The sequence below is a fragment of the Bison bison genome, unplaced genomic scaffold, assembly GCF_000754665.1.
Source record: "Bison bison bison isolate TAMUID 2011002044 unplaced genomic scaffold, Bison_UMD1.0 scf7180017864146, whole genome shotgun sequence".
Lineage (NCBI taxonomy): Eukaryota > Metazoa > Chordata > Mammalia > Artiodactyla > Bovidae > Bison > Bison bison.
In genome coordinates, this window is record NW_011494718.1 from 10110132 (window position 1) to 10128836 (window position 18705).

The 18705-nt window shown below is 41.5% G+C and overlaps 1 protein-coding gene and 1 long non-coding RNA gene across 2 annotated transcripts in view; one reads left to right on the plus strand and one right to left on the minus strand.

Annotated features, from left to right (window-relative positions):
• Positions 1–197, minus strand: part of ANXA2 (annexin A2) — a 43599-nt gene extending 43402 nt beyond the window's left edge. The window contains exon 1 of the mRNA XM_010840775.1: positions 109–197. The gene's annotated coding sequence lies outside the window, so the exon portion shown is untranslated. The remainder of the gene's footprint in view (positions 1–108) is intronic.
• A 37-nt stretch (positions 198–234) lies between these two features.
• On the plus strand, positions 235–17309 carry LOC104989178. The gene is made up of 3 exons (XR_825344.1): positions 235–734; positions 1270–1335; positions 17028–17309. It is a non-coding gene; the product is annotated as an uncharacterized LOC104989178 (long non-coding RNA).
• The last annotated feature ends 1396 nt before the right edge of the window (positions 17310–18705 follow it).

An 18705-nucleotide genomic window follows, 5' to 3' on the forward strand; every position in this document is an offset into this window, starting at 1 on the left:
TCTTTGCAAGGCTGACTCCTTCCCTGCCTCTCCGCACCCCACCCCTCCACCCCGCTAGCTCTGCGGCCTCGGGCTGTAGCGGATGGGCGGGCGGGGCGTCCCGCTTACCTGGGCCGGGCGCAGTGCGCTTTGAGCTTGCCCAGAATCTGAACGGAGCCGGCTGGCCTGGGTGGGGCTTTTATAGTCACCACATCCTCGCGGTGCACTGGAGGCCTGCCCTGCCCCGCCTTCCCTTGCTCGAAACCGGACTTGGGGGTGACTCACCCTTCCCGCCCCGCGCGCCGGCCAGGGCCGCCTCGCCCTGGAACATTCCCTGGGCCGCGCCAGTGGGAGTGGCCCCGCGCCCACTGCCGTACCCTCCGGTAAAGCGCCGCTGGGACCTCCCTGAGGCCTATCAGCGGCCTCTTTTTCCTCCCTTTCTCTGCTTCTCCAGCGCCACGTCGAGTTCTCAGCCCTGCCTCAGGTTCATATCAGTACAGTTGCAAGACTTTAGTAGACTATGAGGTTGGTTTTTTTTTTTTTTTTTTAAGGCGTCGATGCAATGGAAGGAAGAACAGTTCCAAGAAACATAAATCGTGATTCCCCTGAGCTGGGCCGTTGGCATCCAGTCCTCGGTTACCGTCTGCAAACATATTAGCTTAACCTCTGACCAGCCATTCCCGGGAGGAGCGCTGGGAGGAAGAGTCCCGCAGTGTCCTGGCTGGCAAAGGATTCCTCCGCCTTGGGGCACGCTGGTACACAGGGAGCCACTATGGCTGTTGGTTAGTGGGTGGGAGGCTAAAGCCAGGAGCAAGATCCCACCCTCCAGGCCGGGGAGGCGCCCGTTCCCCAAACCTCCCGAGACGCCGGGCCTCCCGCGTGTCGGGCAGCTGTGCGTGTCCTCGTGGCAGGCAGTCCCAGGCTGGGTGGGGACCAGTGGCTTTGAACCTTGAGTTCCAACAAAGAAGTTCCTCCCTTCCTTCTTTCCTAACTGGCTTTTTTTTTTTTTTCCTCTCAACCTCAGCTCCCTGGCTTAGTTTTGCTATTTCTCGCTTTTTTTTTCTCTGCTTCTATGAACCACCGTGGCAACAAGCACTCAAATGTGATTTTGTGTGTGATTGTGAAAATACTGTACTTCAAAGTAGCTGGAAAGTTTTGCTAAGAATCCCAAAAATCTCGCTCTGCACCTCTGAATTCTTTCCTTTCACACACCTCACGTAGTAGCTCTTTCTCCTGATGCTTCTATGTTTTAATCTCCTGTCTCGCTTAACGTCTGTTTTTACTTTCCAGTTGAGCGTCATTTCATTCCTGGGAATTAAGAAATGGCGAGGCCAAGACATCATTGCCAAGCTCACAGTAAGTCCAGACCACAAATGAGGTCTCTAAACACTCAGCCCAGAGCTCACTGTTACCCGTTTCTTCCACTCATAATGAAACATGATAGACACCGTCAGAAGGACAAATAGAAAACAAAGCAATTCTGTTGATACAATCTCTGATTTACATTTGCGTTCAGTTGCTAAGTCGTGTCTGCCTCTTTACCACCCCACGAACTGTAGTCCACCAGGCTCCTCTGTTCATGGGATTTTTAAGCAAGAATACTGTAGTGGGTTGCCATTTCCTTCTCCAGGGGTTCTTCCCCCCCAAAGATCAAACCTGCCTCTCCTTAATTGGCAGGCAGATTCTTTACCACTGAACCATCAGGGAAGCCCATTTACCTTTCAGTTCAGTTCAGTTCAGTCGCTCAGTTGTGTCTGACTCTTTGCAACCCCATGAATTGCAGCATGCCAGGCCTCCCTTTCCATCACCAATTCCCAGAGTTTACCCAAACTCATGTCCCTATGGGGTCACACAGAGCTGGACATGACTGAAGTGACTTAGCAGCAGCAGCAGCATGTCCATTGAGTTGGTGATGCCTTCCAACCATCTCATCCTCTGTCGTCCCCTTCTCCTCCTGTCCCCAGTCCTTCCCAGCATCAGGGTCTTTTCAAATGAGTCAACTCTTCGCATGAGGTGGACAAAGTATTGGAGTTTCAGCTTCAAAATCAGTCCTTCCAATGAACACCCAGGACTGATCTCCTTTATGATGGACTGGTTGGATCTCCTTGCAGTCCAAGGGACTCTCAAGAGTCTTCTCCAACACCACAGTTCAAAAGCATCAATTCTTCGGTGCTCAGCTTTCTTCACAGTCCAACTCTCACATCCATACATAACTACTGGAAAAACCATAGCCTTGACTAGACGGACCTTTGTTGGCAAAGTAATGTCTCTGCTTTTGAATATGCTATGTAGGTTGGTCATAACTTTCCTTCCAAGGAGTAAGCGTCTTTTAATTTCATGGCTGCAGTCACCATCTGCAGTGATTTTGGAGCCCAAAAAAATAAAGTCTGACACTGTTTCCACTGTTTCTCTATTTCCCATGAAATGATGGGACCAGATGCCATGATCTTAGTTTTCTGAATGTTGAGCTTTAAGCCAACTTTTTCACTCTCCTCTTATAGCTCCTCAATTCAGGCTGAAATCTTTACAACCAGAAATTGTGTTTTTCTGCCTACTCCCTGAATATTTTGGAACAGAAGGAGACCATAGACTGACAATAATGGTGGGCTGGATTCTGTCTCCGTTCTGTTCTCCCGGCTGGTTGCACAGCCTCTGATTCCCAGTTGTGCTGTGATAGGCACTCTACAGAAGATAAGATTTAATTCAAATCATGTGGAATACCTAGGAGCCAAGTATCCAAAAGAATGCTTTTGCTTATCTAGGGCATCTAGCAAATCCAAACATACAGATCTGTTCAATAGCCAGAGTCGGCTTCATATGCAGAACTTCACATTGGTGTTTTCATAAAGAGGAAACTGTTGCAGGTCATGGATTGCTCTTTCTGAGGAATGTGGGGCCAGTTCTGCCAGTTGAAATGAGCTTTTGAAACTCTGTGCAAAGATCCTTTTTTCTTTCTTTCCCACCATGGTTGGAAGAATGTTTACAACAACAAATCTCAGATTATGTCTCTGCTGCTGTGCATTGTCCTCCAAAGCCTTGACTTTATTTTGTTCACGCTTCATCTGCTGTACTTCAGCACTACTAATTGTGCCGAGCTAGCTCCAGTACTTTTGGCTGGAAAATCCCATGGACGGAGGAGCCTGGTAGGCTGCAGTCCATGGGGTCACTGAGTCGGACACGACTGAGTGACTTCACTTTCACTTTTCACTCTCATGCATTGGAGAAGGAAATGGCAACCCACTCCAGTGTTCTTGCCTGGAGAATCCCAGGGATGGGGGAGCCTGGTAGGCTGCCATCTATCAGGTTGCACATAGTCGGACATGACTGACGTGACTTAGCAGCAGCAGCAGCAGTGATAAGATGGAGAAGGCAGTGGCACCCCACTCCAGTACTTTTGCCTGGAAAATACCATGTACAGAGGAGCCTGGTAGGCTGCAGTCCATGGGGTTGCTAAGAGTCAGACACGACTGAGTGACTTCACTTTCACTTTTCACTTTCATGCATTGGAGAAGGAAATGGCAACCCACTCCAGTGTTCTTGCCTGGAGAATCCCAGGGACGGGGGAGCCTGGTGGGCTGCCGTCTGTGGGGTCGCACAGAGTCGGACACGACTGAAGCGACTTAGCAGCAGCAACAGCAGCAGCAGTGATAGGCACTCACTAAAACTTAGCAAACGATAGAACTATTCACCCAATAATAGAATGTTAGAGCAGAGAGGGGCCATAACAGGCTACTTATCCAGTCCTTGATTTTTATAGATGTAGAAACTGGAGCCCGAATAAAGTCTCCTGCCCAGTCCAGAGATGGAAGAATGCACTCAAGTTACTTATTGCAGTTTAACAAATTACCACCAAAACTTAGTGGTTCAAACATAAATAAAACCGTTTGCTCATGATTTTGCAATGTGGACAGGACTCAGGGGACAGCTAGTCTCTTCTCTAATGTTGGGTGGGGCTGCTCAACTGGGGCTGCAAGATGGAAAGGCATTTCACTCATTTGTCTGGTGCCTCCACTGGGGCTGTTGGAATGTCTGGGAGCAGGCTAGATTTCTCTGTCCCTTGGACTGTCATCTGCCAGGTCCTCCTCTACACCGGGATAGTAACAGCAGCCAGCTCTCAAGAAGCAAAAGCTGGAGCTGCCAGGCCTCAGCTTGTGGGCTACCCTAAAACAGGCTGGATTGGTTTTGTGGGCTGTAGTTTGCTGATCTTCACTTTAATCTGTCATCTGATCGGTCTTTGGCTTTGCCTTCTGGCCTCTTGATTCCACTCTCTGAGATGTCTTTCCTTTTCTTTAAGAATGGTCCATATTTGTTCCCGAGTAGTTCTCTCAATCTGCGTCATGCTAGTAGAGACTCGAAGGCCCAGAAACTTCTTTTCATTTTTGAACTGTTTCTGTGTCCAACCTGGCAGTCCTTTCATTAATATAATTATCTTTAAAATTCTGTGGGCTTTCTATACATCTTATTGAGGTTCCTTCTGTGCTCCAAAATTTATATCCGATGGAATTTTTCTCAAAACTTTTGAGGAATTTCTGTAAATTTTAATGAGGCTTAACATCCAAATGCTCTAAAATTCACATTGATTATTCATATTGATTATCCTTTTTAAAAAAGATCTCTCTGAGTTTGTCAAGCTGGAACAATGCACTTAAGATTCTTAGAAGCCCTGAGATGGCCTTCAAAGTACCACATTAAATCTTTCTGGAATCTTAAAAATAAATAAAAGGGGACTTTTCTGGTGGCGCAGTGGATGGGAATCTGCCTGCCAATGCAAGGAATCTGGGTTCCATCCCTGTTCTGGGAAGATCCTTCATGCCTGGAGCAGCTAAGCCTGTGCACCATAACTCCTTAGCTTGCACTCTAGAGCCTGAGCCACAACTACTGAGCCTGCAAACCACAACTATTGAAGCCTGTGCTCTGCAACAAGAGAAGCCACTGCAATGAAAAGCTCATGCACTGCAACAAAAAGAAGCCCCCACTTGTCAAAACTAGGGAAAGACTGTGCAAAGCAACAAAGATCCAGTGAAATAAAAAATAAATAAATTTTTTTGGAAAAAAAAAAAAAAAAAGATTTTGCAACCACACGATTTGATCTTTATCCTGGGGCCATTTCTTATTTTCCAAATCTTTCTTTGGCTAGAATTCTGCTTAAAAGCCAAACATATGCTTACTTAGTACTTTTTTTTTTTTCTTTTTTACTTTATCTTTACACAGCTAAAAGAACACCACTGGCATTTTCAGCATTCTGCCTGGAAATCTCCTTGGCTAGATTCATAAGTTCATTAGGCACATTTTCTATCACTTGTGTTACCACAGGCAACAGTAACATTAAACATTCTGCCAACACATAACCTGGGCTGCCTTTTTTCCAATCTTCCATGGCAATTTCCTTACCACTTTTCCAAGCTCCAGTAACAGTCTTCTCTCTAGTTACAGTCTGGAAGTAAAGTCCATGTCACATATTTTAGGTTTTTCTTTCAGCAACACTTCATGTCCACATTCTAATTTCTGTTTCAGTCTCCCGTTACTAGGAAATAAGCCTACTTCCAAATATTAGAAACTTAGAACAGCAACAAATGTATTTGTTCTGATTCTATAAAGGGCAGAGTTCATGGAATCAGCTCATCTATGGTCTATTTAGCGATGTTTCAGTTCAGTTGCTCAGTCGTGTCCGACTCTTTGCGACCCCATGAATCGCAGCACGCCAGGCCTCCCTGTCCATCACCAACTCCCGGAGTTCACTCAGACTCACGTCCATCGTCAGTGATGCCATCCAGCCATCTCATCCTCTGTCATCCTCTTCTCCTCCTGCCCCCAATCCCTCCCAGCATCAGAGTCTTTTCCAATGAGTCAACTCTTCGCATGAGGTGGTTAGGGAGACTCAAATGAGGCTGGAAGATCCATAAAGGCCTCCTTCCAGCAGAGTAGTTATTGACCTTCAAAGGACTGAAAGTGGAAGCTACCAGGCCCAGAAGTGAAACAGTGGAACTTCCCTGCATCCCATTGATCAAGGGAAGTGATATAACCCAGATTCAAGGGAAGGGGAAATAATTTCCTTTTCATAAAGGGAGTGATATATGTCTACATGAGTGGAAGGAATTGTTGGCAACCACTTTTGCATACAATCCACCACAATCCTTAAACTAGTAAGTGGCAGAACTAAATCCACTGCTTTTTCCATCACACCATCTCTCTCACACACCACCACTGCTTCAGTAAGAAGCAGGCTGTCTCTAAGTCCTCTACATTATATGGTTTAGAGTTTCACTAACCATAAAGCTGTTCTTACCTTGAAACTTGTTATACACAATCAGTATATAATAATGTATTATATTTGAAGACATGGCCAGAAGAGGAAAAATACCTATTTGGAAAACCTGATATCCAGAATATCAGAATATTCAGATATCAGATATATCACATATCAGAATATCAGAGTAATAGAAAGAAAAATAGGGAAAATGAAGGGGAGAACATCACCAAAAAATAACTGAAGACAATTTTCTAGAACTGAAGGCTATGAGGCTTTAGATTGGAAAAACCACAAGTAATGGAAAAACAAACCTAAGACACATTATCGTGAAATTTCAGAACACTGAGCGGGGCCAGGGGAAAGATCCTAAAAGATTTCAGAGAGATTTAAAAAACAACTCATTTATGAAGGGTAAGAACAAGACTGGCATGATACTCAAGACTCAGATCTTAGTTTCCAAATACTATTCCCAGTAAATAAACCAGTTCTTAAAGCAATGGCTGGATCCAGAGATGGAACAGAGAAAATCCATGGTGAGCTTTGTGCTAAATGACTGATGGTAAAAAATCAAAAAGACAAAAGAGACAATTTAAAGGAGTTCTCACTGGTTAAAACTGAGGGTTATTTGAGCATCATATTGAATAGTGATAGGAACTGATGATACACATTGAATAGTAGTAAAATAGAAAATACAGGAGTGGACAGCAGAAGTTCTTAATTAGAGAAGAATGCTAACTTATAAATGTATCAGGAAAGATAAATACAAAAAAAAATCATTATTTTGCAACTAGAATTCCATACCCAGGCAAACTATAAATCAAGAATGGACTTCCCTGGTGGCACAGGTGGATAAGAATCCACCTGCCAATGTAGGCAACATAAGTTAGATCCCTGGTGTAGGAAGATTACAAATGTGATGGAACAACTAATCCCATGTACCACAGCTAATGAAGCCCATGTGCCTGGAGTCCATGCTTCACAACAAGAGAAGCTACTGCAATGAGAAGTCTGAGCACCGCAACAGAGAGTAGCCCCAGCTCACCACAACTAAGAAAGCGTGCACACAGCAACGAAGACCTAGCATAACCAAAAATAAATTAATTTTAAAAAGAACGCATGCATCATTAACATTTTTCAAAAATATTGTTTATGCCTACGTGCCCTATGTTAATTTCCTAACACTGCCGTGAACAAATTGCAACAAGCCTGGTGGCTTAAAAGAACAGAAAAGTACTCTCTTGCAGTTCTGGAAGCCAGAAGTGTGAAACTGAGGTAGCTGCAGGGCCACACTCCCTCCAGAGGCTCTAAAGCAGAACTCTTGTCTCTTCCAGTTTCTGGTGGCTCCAGTCATTCCTTCTGGCTGCATCACTCTAATCTCTTCCTCCTACTTCTCAAGGCCCTCTTTTCTCTTCCCGTGTTTTCTCCTCTTCTGTCTTTCAGAAGAACACTTCTCATTGGATTTAGGATCAATCTAGATTCAGTTCAGTTCAGTTGCTCAGTCGTGTCTGACTCTTTGCGACCCCATGGACTGCAGCATGCCAGGCCTCCCTGTCCATCACCCACTCCCAGAGTTTACTCAAACTCATGTCCACTGAGTCAGTGATGCCCTTCAACCATCTCATCCTCTGTCGTCCCCTTCTCTTCCCGCCTTCAATCTTTCTCAGCATCAGGGTCTTTTCCAATGAGTCAGCTCTTTGCATCAGGTGACCAAAGTATTGGAGTTTCAGCTTCAAAATCAGTTCTTCCGATGAACATTCAGGACTGATTTCCTTCAGGATGGACTGGTTGGATCTCCTTGCAGTCCAAGGGACTCTCAAGAGTCTTCTCCAACACCACAGTTCAAAAGCATCAATTCTTCAGTACTCAGCTTTCTTTGTAGTCCAACTCTCACATCCAAACATGACTACTGGAAAACCCATAGCCTTGACTAGACAGACCTTTGTTGGCAAAGTAATGTCTCTGCTTTTTAATATGCTGTCTAGATAACTGAGGATAATCTTTCTTCATATCTGTAACTTATCTTCAGATCTGTAACTTAATTATATCTGCAAAGACTCTTTTTCTCAACAAGGAAATATTCACAGATTCTAAGACTGAGGATGTAGACATAGCTTTAGGGCACCACCATTCATCCCACTATACACCCTCATCTCAGGAGACTTCTGAATGGTGTACTTCACCAGAACAAGAGAATAAAGCAAAATTAGGAAGCAGTGGATTCAGAAAACAAGGGATTCAATGCAAAAATAAGTGAACAGAATTCCCAGAATGATGGGGAGGAGAGAACTTGGAATGAGAGCTGTGCAGCAGGCATTCAGGGCAACCAGTGTAGCTTGGAGAAGGGGACTAATGGCTCTAGCACACGTGCCTCGGAAACAGTAGGAGGAAGCAATTACCACAGGGGTTTTAAGTTACTGAGAAGAAATTAACAGCTCCATTGAGCATGATAAGGAAAACTATCAATGAAAAGCTCTGGGAAAACTAAAACTTGCTGCAGCATGCTATAAACTGAATGTTTATATCCCATCCATGATTCATATCTTGAAATCTAACCCTCTACATGAGAGTATTTAGAAATGGGGCTTTTGGGAAGTGAATAGGTCATGAAAGCAGAACACTCATATGAGATTAGTACTTTTATAAAAGAGTCCAGGGAATTCCCTGTTGGTCCGGTGGTTAGGACTCTGTTGTTACTGCTGAGGGTCTGGGTTCAAAATCCCAGCTCAGGAAACTAAAATCCCAAAAGCCACGTGGGTCCTCATCAGATCTTGATCTTGGACTTACCTACCTCCAGAGCTATGAGAATTTGTGGCAGTTTGCTGTGGCAGCCCAAATGGACTAAGACACACATATTATATTCTCCAAAGATGACCCATCCCAGATGCTCCGCTACAATTCTACCACTTTTCCCTCAAGAGGAGGAGGATATGCCCAGTTCCCTTGAATCTCATGACCTGTTGTGAATTATTTGACCAACAGAACACAGCATAAGTCATGCTGTGTGCCTTCTGAGGCTAGATCATGATTGCATTTCTACTTTGTTTACTTGAGACATTTGCCTTGGAATCCAGTCACCATTCTATGAGGAAGCACAAGCAGCCTATGGAGAGGTTCCAAAGTCTACGGCTGACAGGCAGGACCAACCTGACATAAAGCCATCTTAAAAGTGGGCCATGCCAGAAGCAGGGCACTCAAAAGCTGGGGCTCTGGAACAACCCAGAGGGATGGGGTGGGGAGGGAAGTGGAAGGGGGGGACACATGTTCACCCATGGCTGATTCATGTCAATGTATGGCAAAACCCATCAATTATCCTCCAATTAAAATAATTTTTTTTAAAAAAGTGGACCATGCCAACTGAAGTTGAGTAGAGACAAACCTCTTCCACCAAGCTCTGTCCAAATTGCAAATGAGTAAGCAAAACAAATGACTGTTTTAAGAAACTGAATTTGGAGGTGGTTAGTTATTAACATACAGCCAAAAGGAGTTGCCGTGAGAAGATAATGAAAACATAACACATTATGTTATGCTCAGGTTATGTTTCTGTAATTTTAATTCTATAAACAACATTAGAGAAAAATAATGTAATCATTTGTGTGTATAACATAGGTAAGGAGTAAAATATCTCTTTTCATTAAAACATAATAAATGCTACTTAAAACTGAAAAATTAAGAAACAGTGGAATGTTATTCAGAAATAAATTGGTGAAACTCCACAAGAAATAGCTGCAAGTGCTGAAAATATTTGGCTTCTTGGAGCAGAAATTGTGAGTACTGTGGATGAGGGTGAGTAATTTCTCTGTGTGTGTGTGTGTGTGTATGCTGTCACGGAAGATCCAAATTCCTGACTTCATTCTGATTATTTTCTTTAGCAACCTTTTTCTTTAAAGTGGGCAGCAATATACTCAGCTAAAAGATTGCAATTTTCAGCTTCAAGAAAAGCTCCTTAAAAAGAAAACAGCAGTTGACATGGTGTTTTGGTTTGTTTGGTCTGGTTAGTAACTTTTACCTGAAATCCCCTTTCCTCCCTACTTCCTTTGCCTAATACTTGCTGTGATATCTGGAGCTCTTGCAGTTACTGTGGGCGCTGAGAAAAACTAGACGATGGAAACTAGGCACAAAAGATGGAGAACAAAAACCTTGAGCATGAAAACAAAAAAGCATAGGGCAAAATGTCAAGAGGAGACTGTTTTCCTGATGATTGTTAAGCCATGAGTTCAATCCTGGACTGCTTTCCTCCAGACTTCTTTTACATGAAAGAAAAAAAATTAATTTGTACCTTAAAGTACTTACATTCAGTCTCTGTTACTAACAAATAAGCTGAACACTAACTTACATAGAATTATATAGAAATCTTGTATAAATATGTGCCTTGTACAACTATTCTCTTGTATAACTTAGCTGAAGATAAAAATTAGAAGAGGAGGGAAGATGAAAGGAAGAGGGAGAGGGAGAAAGGGAAGGAAGGAAAGAGGAAGGAAAGAAAGAGGAGAATCAGAGAGAATGAGTCAGTAAACAAGAATGGGGCTTGGAGTGAACCCAGTCCTGGGGTCTTATTCTGTGTCTGCTTCTTTGACAACCTCAGTTTTCTCACTTGTGATACTGCAAGACAAATGTAAAGATTAGACAAAGTATTAAAAAGTGCCTAATGTATTGTACTGTTGCAAAAAAAAAAAAGGGGGTATTTCATTGGCTTTTTGAGTTCTTCCAGCATCTAGCCCTGTTGAACTCATGGTAAGTCTTCAAGAAACTTGTGTTGAATTAAGGTGCTTTCGGTGTGGACAAACCACAATTTGAGATATTTTTCAGGGAAATGTATGCCTCTTTTTCCCAGTTGTAACATATACTTTTGGTCTCAGCTCATTCTATACAAGGCATCCAGAAAAGCTTTCCAAGAAATAGTTCTGATTACATGACCCCTCTCTGGAAATCCTTCTCGCTCCCCACATCTTTCCCTTCACTCCCACTTTGCACCCCTGCCAATCACACTCATGCCTCCACAGGCCTTTCTTCAGACTGTTTCCCTGCCAGGAATGCCCCTTTCCACTTTCCTCGATAGTGAGTTTCTTTCCCCCCAAGCCTCAGAGCAAGTATTTTCTCATGAAGGAAAACCTTTCCCAAGCTCTTCAGGTAGACCTGGCTCTAATCTGTTTCTCTTGATATTTTTGTGTCCCTCTCCTCTCTATCACTTTGTATTCTTATTCTTTTATTTGTTGGTCTCTGCAACTAGCCAGGAGCTCCTTGAGGACAGGTCTTTGGTTGTGCTGACACTGTTTTTACCCAGTACCTGCTGTTATTGTATTTCTCTCCACAAACACATTACTTTGTCCTTATTCAAACTTAAACATACCTGTTAAATATTAATGGGCTGTTAGTATCCAGAGTGGCTGGAAATGGCTGAAATAGGAATTCCTAAATGTTATCAGTGAGAAGACAATTTAGGAGTATCTATCAATATTAAAAATGTTCATACTAGGGAATTCCCTTGTGGCCCAGTGGTTAAGACTCTGTGCTTCCAATGCAGGGGGCACGGGTCTGATTCAGGTGCTGTGGCCAAAAATAAATACAATTTTAAAATTAAAAAAAAAAAAAAGTCTTGGGGGCCCAGTGGTTAAGAATCTGCCTTGCAATGCAGGGGACACAGATTCATTCCCTGATCAGAAACTAAGATCCCACATGCCACAGAGCTACTGAGCTCACACACCACAACTTAAGAGTCTGCACGCAGCAACGGAAGATCCCGCATGAAGCAATGAAGATCCCGCATGCCACAACTAAGACCCGACGCAGCCAAATAAATAAATTAAATATTTTTTAAATGTTCATACACTTTGACTGAGTGATCTTGCTGCAAGAAAGCTATCCCGAAAAGGGTGTGTCTTATATGATCACAACATATGTGTGTAAGGATTTTTATTGTAGCGTTAAAAGACTAATATACCCTAAATGCTTATCAGTGAGCCTAAATTAAAATGATAAAATATCTGTATTATCAACTGAAGCTGGAATAGATCAATACGGACAGTTTTCAAAAATACAGAGTAGGGACTTCCCTGGTGGCCCTACTCTAGGCTAAAGCTAGCCTACTCAGTGGCTAAAGCTCCCTGCTCCCACTGCTGGGGGCCTGGGTTCAATCCCTAGTCAGGGAACTAGATCCTGCTTGCAGCAGCAAAGATCAAAGATCCTGCATGCGTCAACTAAGATCCGGTGCAGCCAAATAAATAAAATTTTCTAAAAAATTTAAAAAATATAGAGTAAAACAAGAGAAAGCAGAATGTCAGTGTAGCCTGTGTCTTGTTTGCATGCTAAGTTACAATACTAATATATAAAACATTATAAAAACAGATTTGGCTACAAATATCCACCCTATTGTGATGATTCTTACATTAAATTGCTGAGATATTGGGATGCTTCCTGAGCCATCATAGTGGCATCTTAGTTCTTACCTCAGCACATTTTGCTGCATTTTTATGGTTTGGCAAGTAAGAGGATAAATATTTCAAATTCTCCCAGCCTCTATCATTCCTTCAAGCAGTATTTTCCACAGATGTTGCACAACATATATACAAGTATTTGGTGCCAAGTGTCTGGAATGATCTTAATTCTATAATAAAAAATGTATCTTTTAGTCATAAGAGTTTGCTCAAAACAGTATTCATCATAAAATAAAATGTTTAGTGAGTATAAAAACACATAGAGATAGCTACACCTTGAACATTTTCATCTTTATTAAATATCTACTAGATACTTTTTTGAGTGTTTTGACTATTTTTAAACTTTAAAGACCTTATGATTTGTGAGTTAAAAAGTCAATTAGACTAATAATACTAATTTTGAGTATTTATATTGTTATATATGTATATTTATATTTACATATGTGTATAAGTGTATACATATATTGGAAGGATATACACCAAGCTGATACTGGCTAGCTCTTGGGAAAGAAGAAGATTGGTGTATATGTGTAAAGGAGAATGCTCACCTTTTATTTTATACACTTCTTTATATTAATTGATTTTTGTTAACAATGAATATATGTTACTTCTTTAATTGTAAACATGGTTTACATAGAAAAAATAAATATAGCTAGTGAAAAGAGGGCTTCCTTCTTTAAAGGAAGATTATGATTATGACATATTAAGATTATGACAGTCTGTGCCAGGCTTTGGGGAAAACTTCCATCTTCTTGATGGTATTTTTCAAATATATTTAAGAAAATACAATTAAAAAATAATAGAGTAAAAGTTATATCACAGCACCCTCTGTGAAAAACTCAATCTGTGAGAAAACTATCTAGTAAAATTTCATTTGATTTTGATTCTTCTGATCATAATTTATGATAATACAACCTATGCAGGGCCAACGCTTACACAGTTCATATACTATACAGAAATAAAAAGGTTTGCTATACAAACTGATATAATAAATAAGATATATTGTGGCATAAGGTTTGTGGAAGGGTAGATTAGACTTCTTTATTCAGATAACCTTTGTCTTACTTGTAGTATTTTATTTCAGGGCACCATAACTGCTTATGTATCAAGCTGTACCATCCGACTGGGAGCTCCCTATTCATCTTTGCAACTCCAGCACCTGACCCAGTGTGGGCACATGATAGGCTCGTCATCTTTCAAGGTCTGACTTTGCCGGACTCTTCTCTATTGCTGAGTCCTGTGCTAATCATCATCAACCTCAGGAGGAAGAGGTTCTGGTCCTAGTTCTGATCCTAATTGAGTTTACTTGAACAAATCATCCAGGATCTATGATTCTGTTTCTTACCTGGAAAACAAAATGAGGCACTTTGACTAGAAAATCTTCAAATTATCTTTTAACTCTAAAACTCAATCTTTAATATGCAAATATGACTGATTTAGGCACATTAAAGTATATAAGCACATGGATGTTACTAAACAGAAACAGGTCTTATCTATTCATTAAAACAGACCCAACAGGATTTCTAAATGGATATATTTTGAACAACAAAATTACATCTATTTACAAGGAGATCAATAGATCATTTTTTATTGAATACAATTGGCCACCTTCTTTCTCTGCATTCCATTTATGTCCAGATTAGGAAGTGTACTCCTTGTGCAACTGAATATATTCATATAAAGTTGTTTTAATTCAGATCTTTGAGTCATGAGACCCCAGCATGTTTTTCATCCCTAAGTTATTCAAATGCATAGCTGTGACTGAGAAACATCAGTTTAAAGTGAAATAAAGCTGTTGGGATATTATCAAAATAAAATGAACTAACAGGCAACTGTTGAATCTCTCTCATGTTGCAAAGGACTTTAGATTTTTAATAACCTGAACCTGTGATAACATACTTAGGTAACTAGATACGGGACATTATGCTGGGCATATTCAGATGCTATCAGCATTGATTAGGTTCAGAGTCCTCCCCATTTTGTAAGGGGACATTGGCAAAGAGCAAGCAGTATGAAGCTGGTTTTGCAACCTAAGAGGCCAAAGCTGGTGCAGGGATGCTATAGAAGGATGTTGGAAGCTAGGAGAGAACTAAGCTAGGCATCAAGGGAAGAGCTAAGGACATTATGATCTTTTAAAAATTTTAAAGGACAAAAAGCAAAGATGAAATCAAGGTTATGTAGCTGGAAAAACACAGAAGCAAACAGAAGGAGAGAAGGAGCCTGGCAGACGAGCTCCAGGTGAGCTGAAGTGGCGTCTTGCCACACTTGCCTCTGTGGCCAACGGACAGTGATACCTGGTGGCCAGGCTTGGTTGATGTGAAGAGCAGACATAGACGCTGAATCATCTCTCCCACTGCTTCAACCAACAATGCAAAAAAAGAAGACAAAAAGGAGAGGAGAGGAAGAAGATGACGGTGGAGGAGAGCACTGTGAGGGAGGATACTGTGACATGGGGGAAAGGGCTGAGAGTCAGCACTCCTGACCTTGACATACCTGCCACCGCTCACCAGCTCCACCTGAGTCTCTGCACCCGGGGACTAGGCATTTTAGCCCAGATCTTCAGTGAGGCTCTCGCTAGCTCTTAAATTTGTAAGACCTAGTTAAAAACAGAGTTTAAAATTCTATAAGACTCCATTAAAACAATCAGTGAAAGATTCATCATCTGACTTTATTACTCAAGCAGCAGGATTTTAGTTTGACTCCTTAACACTTTGGCAACTGGTTGTCCATGGGCCCTTGATAAGAATTCCTGATTGCTTTCTAACAGGGTGGATCTCAGGACTGTGTTAGAAGCAAAAGGCAAACAGATGGGTGGGCTGCTCTAAACAGCTCTGGTTGCACTTTTTTTCCTTTTCTTTTTTCAAATGAGAAGTTAGTCTTCCCCAAATCCCAATGCTCCACTCCCTAATTTGGAGATGAACCAGATGATTTCACTGGTCTTTCCCTTCTCTGGTTTCTGTGACTCATCAACTATAGCAACCAGGGTGGGGTTAAAATAAACAACGCTAATGCTCAGGTTATGCTGTAGTTCAAAAGGAAGGAATCTGAGAAAAACTGTTAAGATAGTCAAAGAATGAAAAAAAAAAATAGGACTCATAGTACTCCTAACTCATTCATCTTTCCCAGGAGGTCATCCTATATCCAGTGCCCCCATTTTTCTTCTTTAATTAACAACTACATGAATGTTTTGTTTATTGATGTGTATATTTTTCTATGAAAACTGGTAAAATGGTTAATGTAGTATAGAGAGAAGCCTACTTGATTTTGATCACTCACATCCCCGAAAAAGCTCCAGAATCTATCTGACTATAGAAATCAAGGCAAATTCATTCCATTTAACCAACATGAAGTATCCACTATATGCCAGGTACTAACTAGGGCAAGATTGTATATAGCAGATGCATGACAGGAAAAAACACAGTAACTCCAATTTCAAGATCTGGTGGAGGTAAATGAATAATTGTAATTTCACAAATGTATCAGAAATGAAATCAAAGTGCTAGGGAAGCCCAGGAGCAGTTAACCTTAGAGAAAGGAATGAGATAGTCCCTCTTGACCAATGCATTCAAGGTTACTCATAGCTATTAATACTTGAAGTCATTGTGAAAGCATAAAAGAGGAAATGTAACACATACCAAAGTATTCCATATCCATGTGAAGGATCAAAGTAGAGAGACATAGCTGTTAATTCTTAAAAAAAATCATTCCATTACAAAAAAAGGTACAGAGGATTAGTCACTGGAGAAGGTGTGTCTACTTATTTAATGACACTATTGTGAAAACTGTGGAAATATTTTTGAAAATTTTTCACTTAAGTATTTCCCTCAGAGCCCAAGGCAAATCCTGGTCACTTGAGAGTTTTCAGGAACAACTTTGAGACAAGGCTCATGACTCAGAGAGTAAAGGGAGCAGAAGATACTGCCAACAGGGGTTAAAAATGCATGAAGGGGTGATCAGGTCCTCGTTGGATCACATTGTTCAATGGATGAGTAGTATCTTTTTTTTTTTCTAGTTTTAAGGAAATTGATTGTTCTGATATGAGGTCTGAAGTCAGCCCAATGAGGTTTTCAGAGTTTTTGAGATACTAAATATTCACAGTTATGTAATGCTATTTAAAAGTGGTTTCTTCCTTTTTTTTTTTTTAGTGAAAATGTCCAAAAATATAGTGGACTGAAATGGAATCTTCAATAATGACATAAATGAGGATTGAGGTATTTATATACCAACAAAAATTCTCAAAAACCCAATACTCCCACGGGCAAGGGAATGGTCAGGTTTGCTGCTGTTTCCAATGAATGACATCAGCTACCTGTAAGTCTCCATCAAAATGAATTCAGTTAATACTGTTAATTTCTTTTCCCTTCCAGAGCCTGTGGTATTCATGTGGGCATTCCGGAGAGCTGCAGCAAACTTAAGACGGAAACCCAGACAGCTGAAGAGGAAAGGGATAAGGCACAGAGTTACTGGATAGAGATCAGCCCAGAGACCTCCACCAGTCAGGCCTTACAGAGGATGACTACTCGCCTGGAGCTGCAATTATTCATCCTTCATAAACAGAGATCGCTTCTCAGAATTGTTAACATTGCTTCTGTTAGTCTTTAAACAAAGCGGTCTGTTTATAAGTTAGGAACATTCAAAAAAAAAGTCATCCACCTTGTATTGTTTAAAAAAAAAAAAAAAGAAGAAGTCTGCACACACTCGATACCAAACTGAAAAGGAATGGAGAGGAGATGGAGGCATAGCCTGAGACCCACATGGGTTTTTAACTGGCTAAGTTCAATTTTCTCTTTCAAGGCTGTAGTAGCCATTTTAAATATTTAAACATTAACATAAATACCACACAAACATCAAAGCGTTCTGGGGAGGAGGTCATGCCATTATTTACCCAAATGCTCAAGTCTCTGAGGGAGGGCACCTTGGGTTTCAGCTTGGGCTCAGGTGCTGGGCTCACTTTCTCTTTTTTTATTTTCTAGACGCCAGAGTCCAAGCATTAAAAGGTAAGGAGAGTCCAGCAAGATAAAAGTAACATTTAAAGAGTTAACCATTCTTTTTTAAGTGACCTTCTTGGGAGGATACCAACTTTTCCGCCCCCCAGATTTAGAATCCACTTCCAAATGATACAACTGGAATTTAATTCCCCAAAAGAACAACTTTTGCAAAGGAACCTTTATCCCATTTAGTATAGCTTTGAGCTCTAGAGGAAGGCGAGCCATCTGACTTACCCTGCATGAGGATCTGTAGTACTGATTACTACCAGTTCTGATATGTCCAACTCCAGTAGACTTAAGATCTGCATCGTCCATATCATTGGCTTGGCCACATCATTACATATGTGGGGGCAGGCGTATCTGGTACCGCAGAAACAAAGGTGAACAGATTGCCAGTAAGACTGATCACTATAGCCTCAAGTTTAGGCTGAAAAAATAGCCTCCCTTGATTTCTCTGCCCTCAGATTGCCCTAGTTTCCATTCCGCCTCCCAATCTAGCTGACATATTTCAGCCACAGTTTCCATTATAGAAGTTTCATCATGTGGCCCACCTCTACTGCCAGCCTCATTAAAAAGCTTTTGATTATTCCCCATCTCAAGACAAAGGCTTCTGTCTCTAAGAAGGCACGTGGGGCTTTTTATTGACAACTGCTCCCCACCACATTTTCTTAGGTATCTTTCGGTTCCTTCCCCATAAATACCCATGGCCAGGTCTTAGGCACCCTGGACGGCCTGCCATTCCAACAAGCGGTGCATGTTTCTACCTCTGCAGCATGGATTTTACTGTCCCTCAGCCTGAAATTTCCCATCTGACAAACTCCTTTCAAACTTCAGCTCAAACGATACCTCTCATTGATGTGATCTGACAATACTTCACATTTATACAGTGACTTACAGTTTAAAAATAACTTTTATATACATATATATATATATGTATTATTTATTGGAAGGCCACTAGAGCCTGTAGAAAATGATGGGAAGGCATCAAATTCTGGATTTCACAGATGAAAAGACACAGGCTCAAAAGGGGAGAGATACTGCCTTAGCAAATGGTACA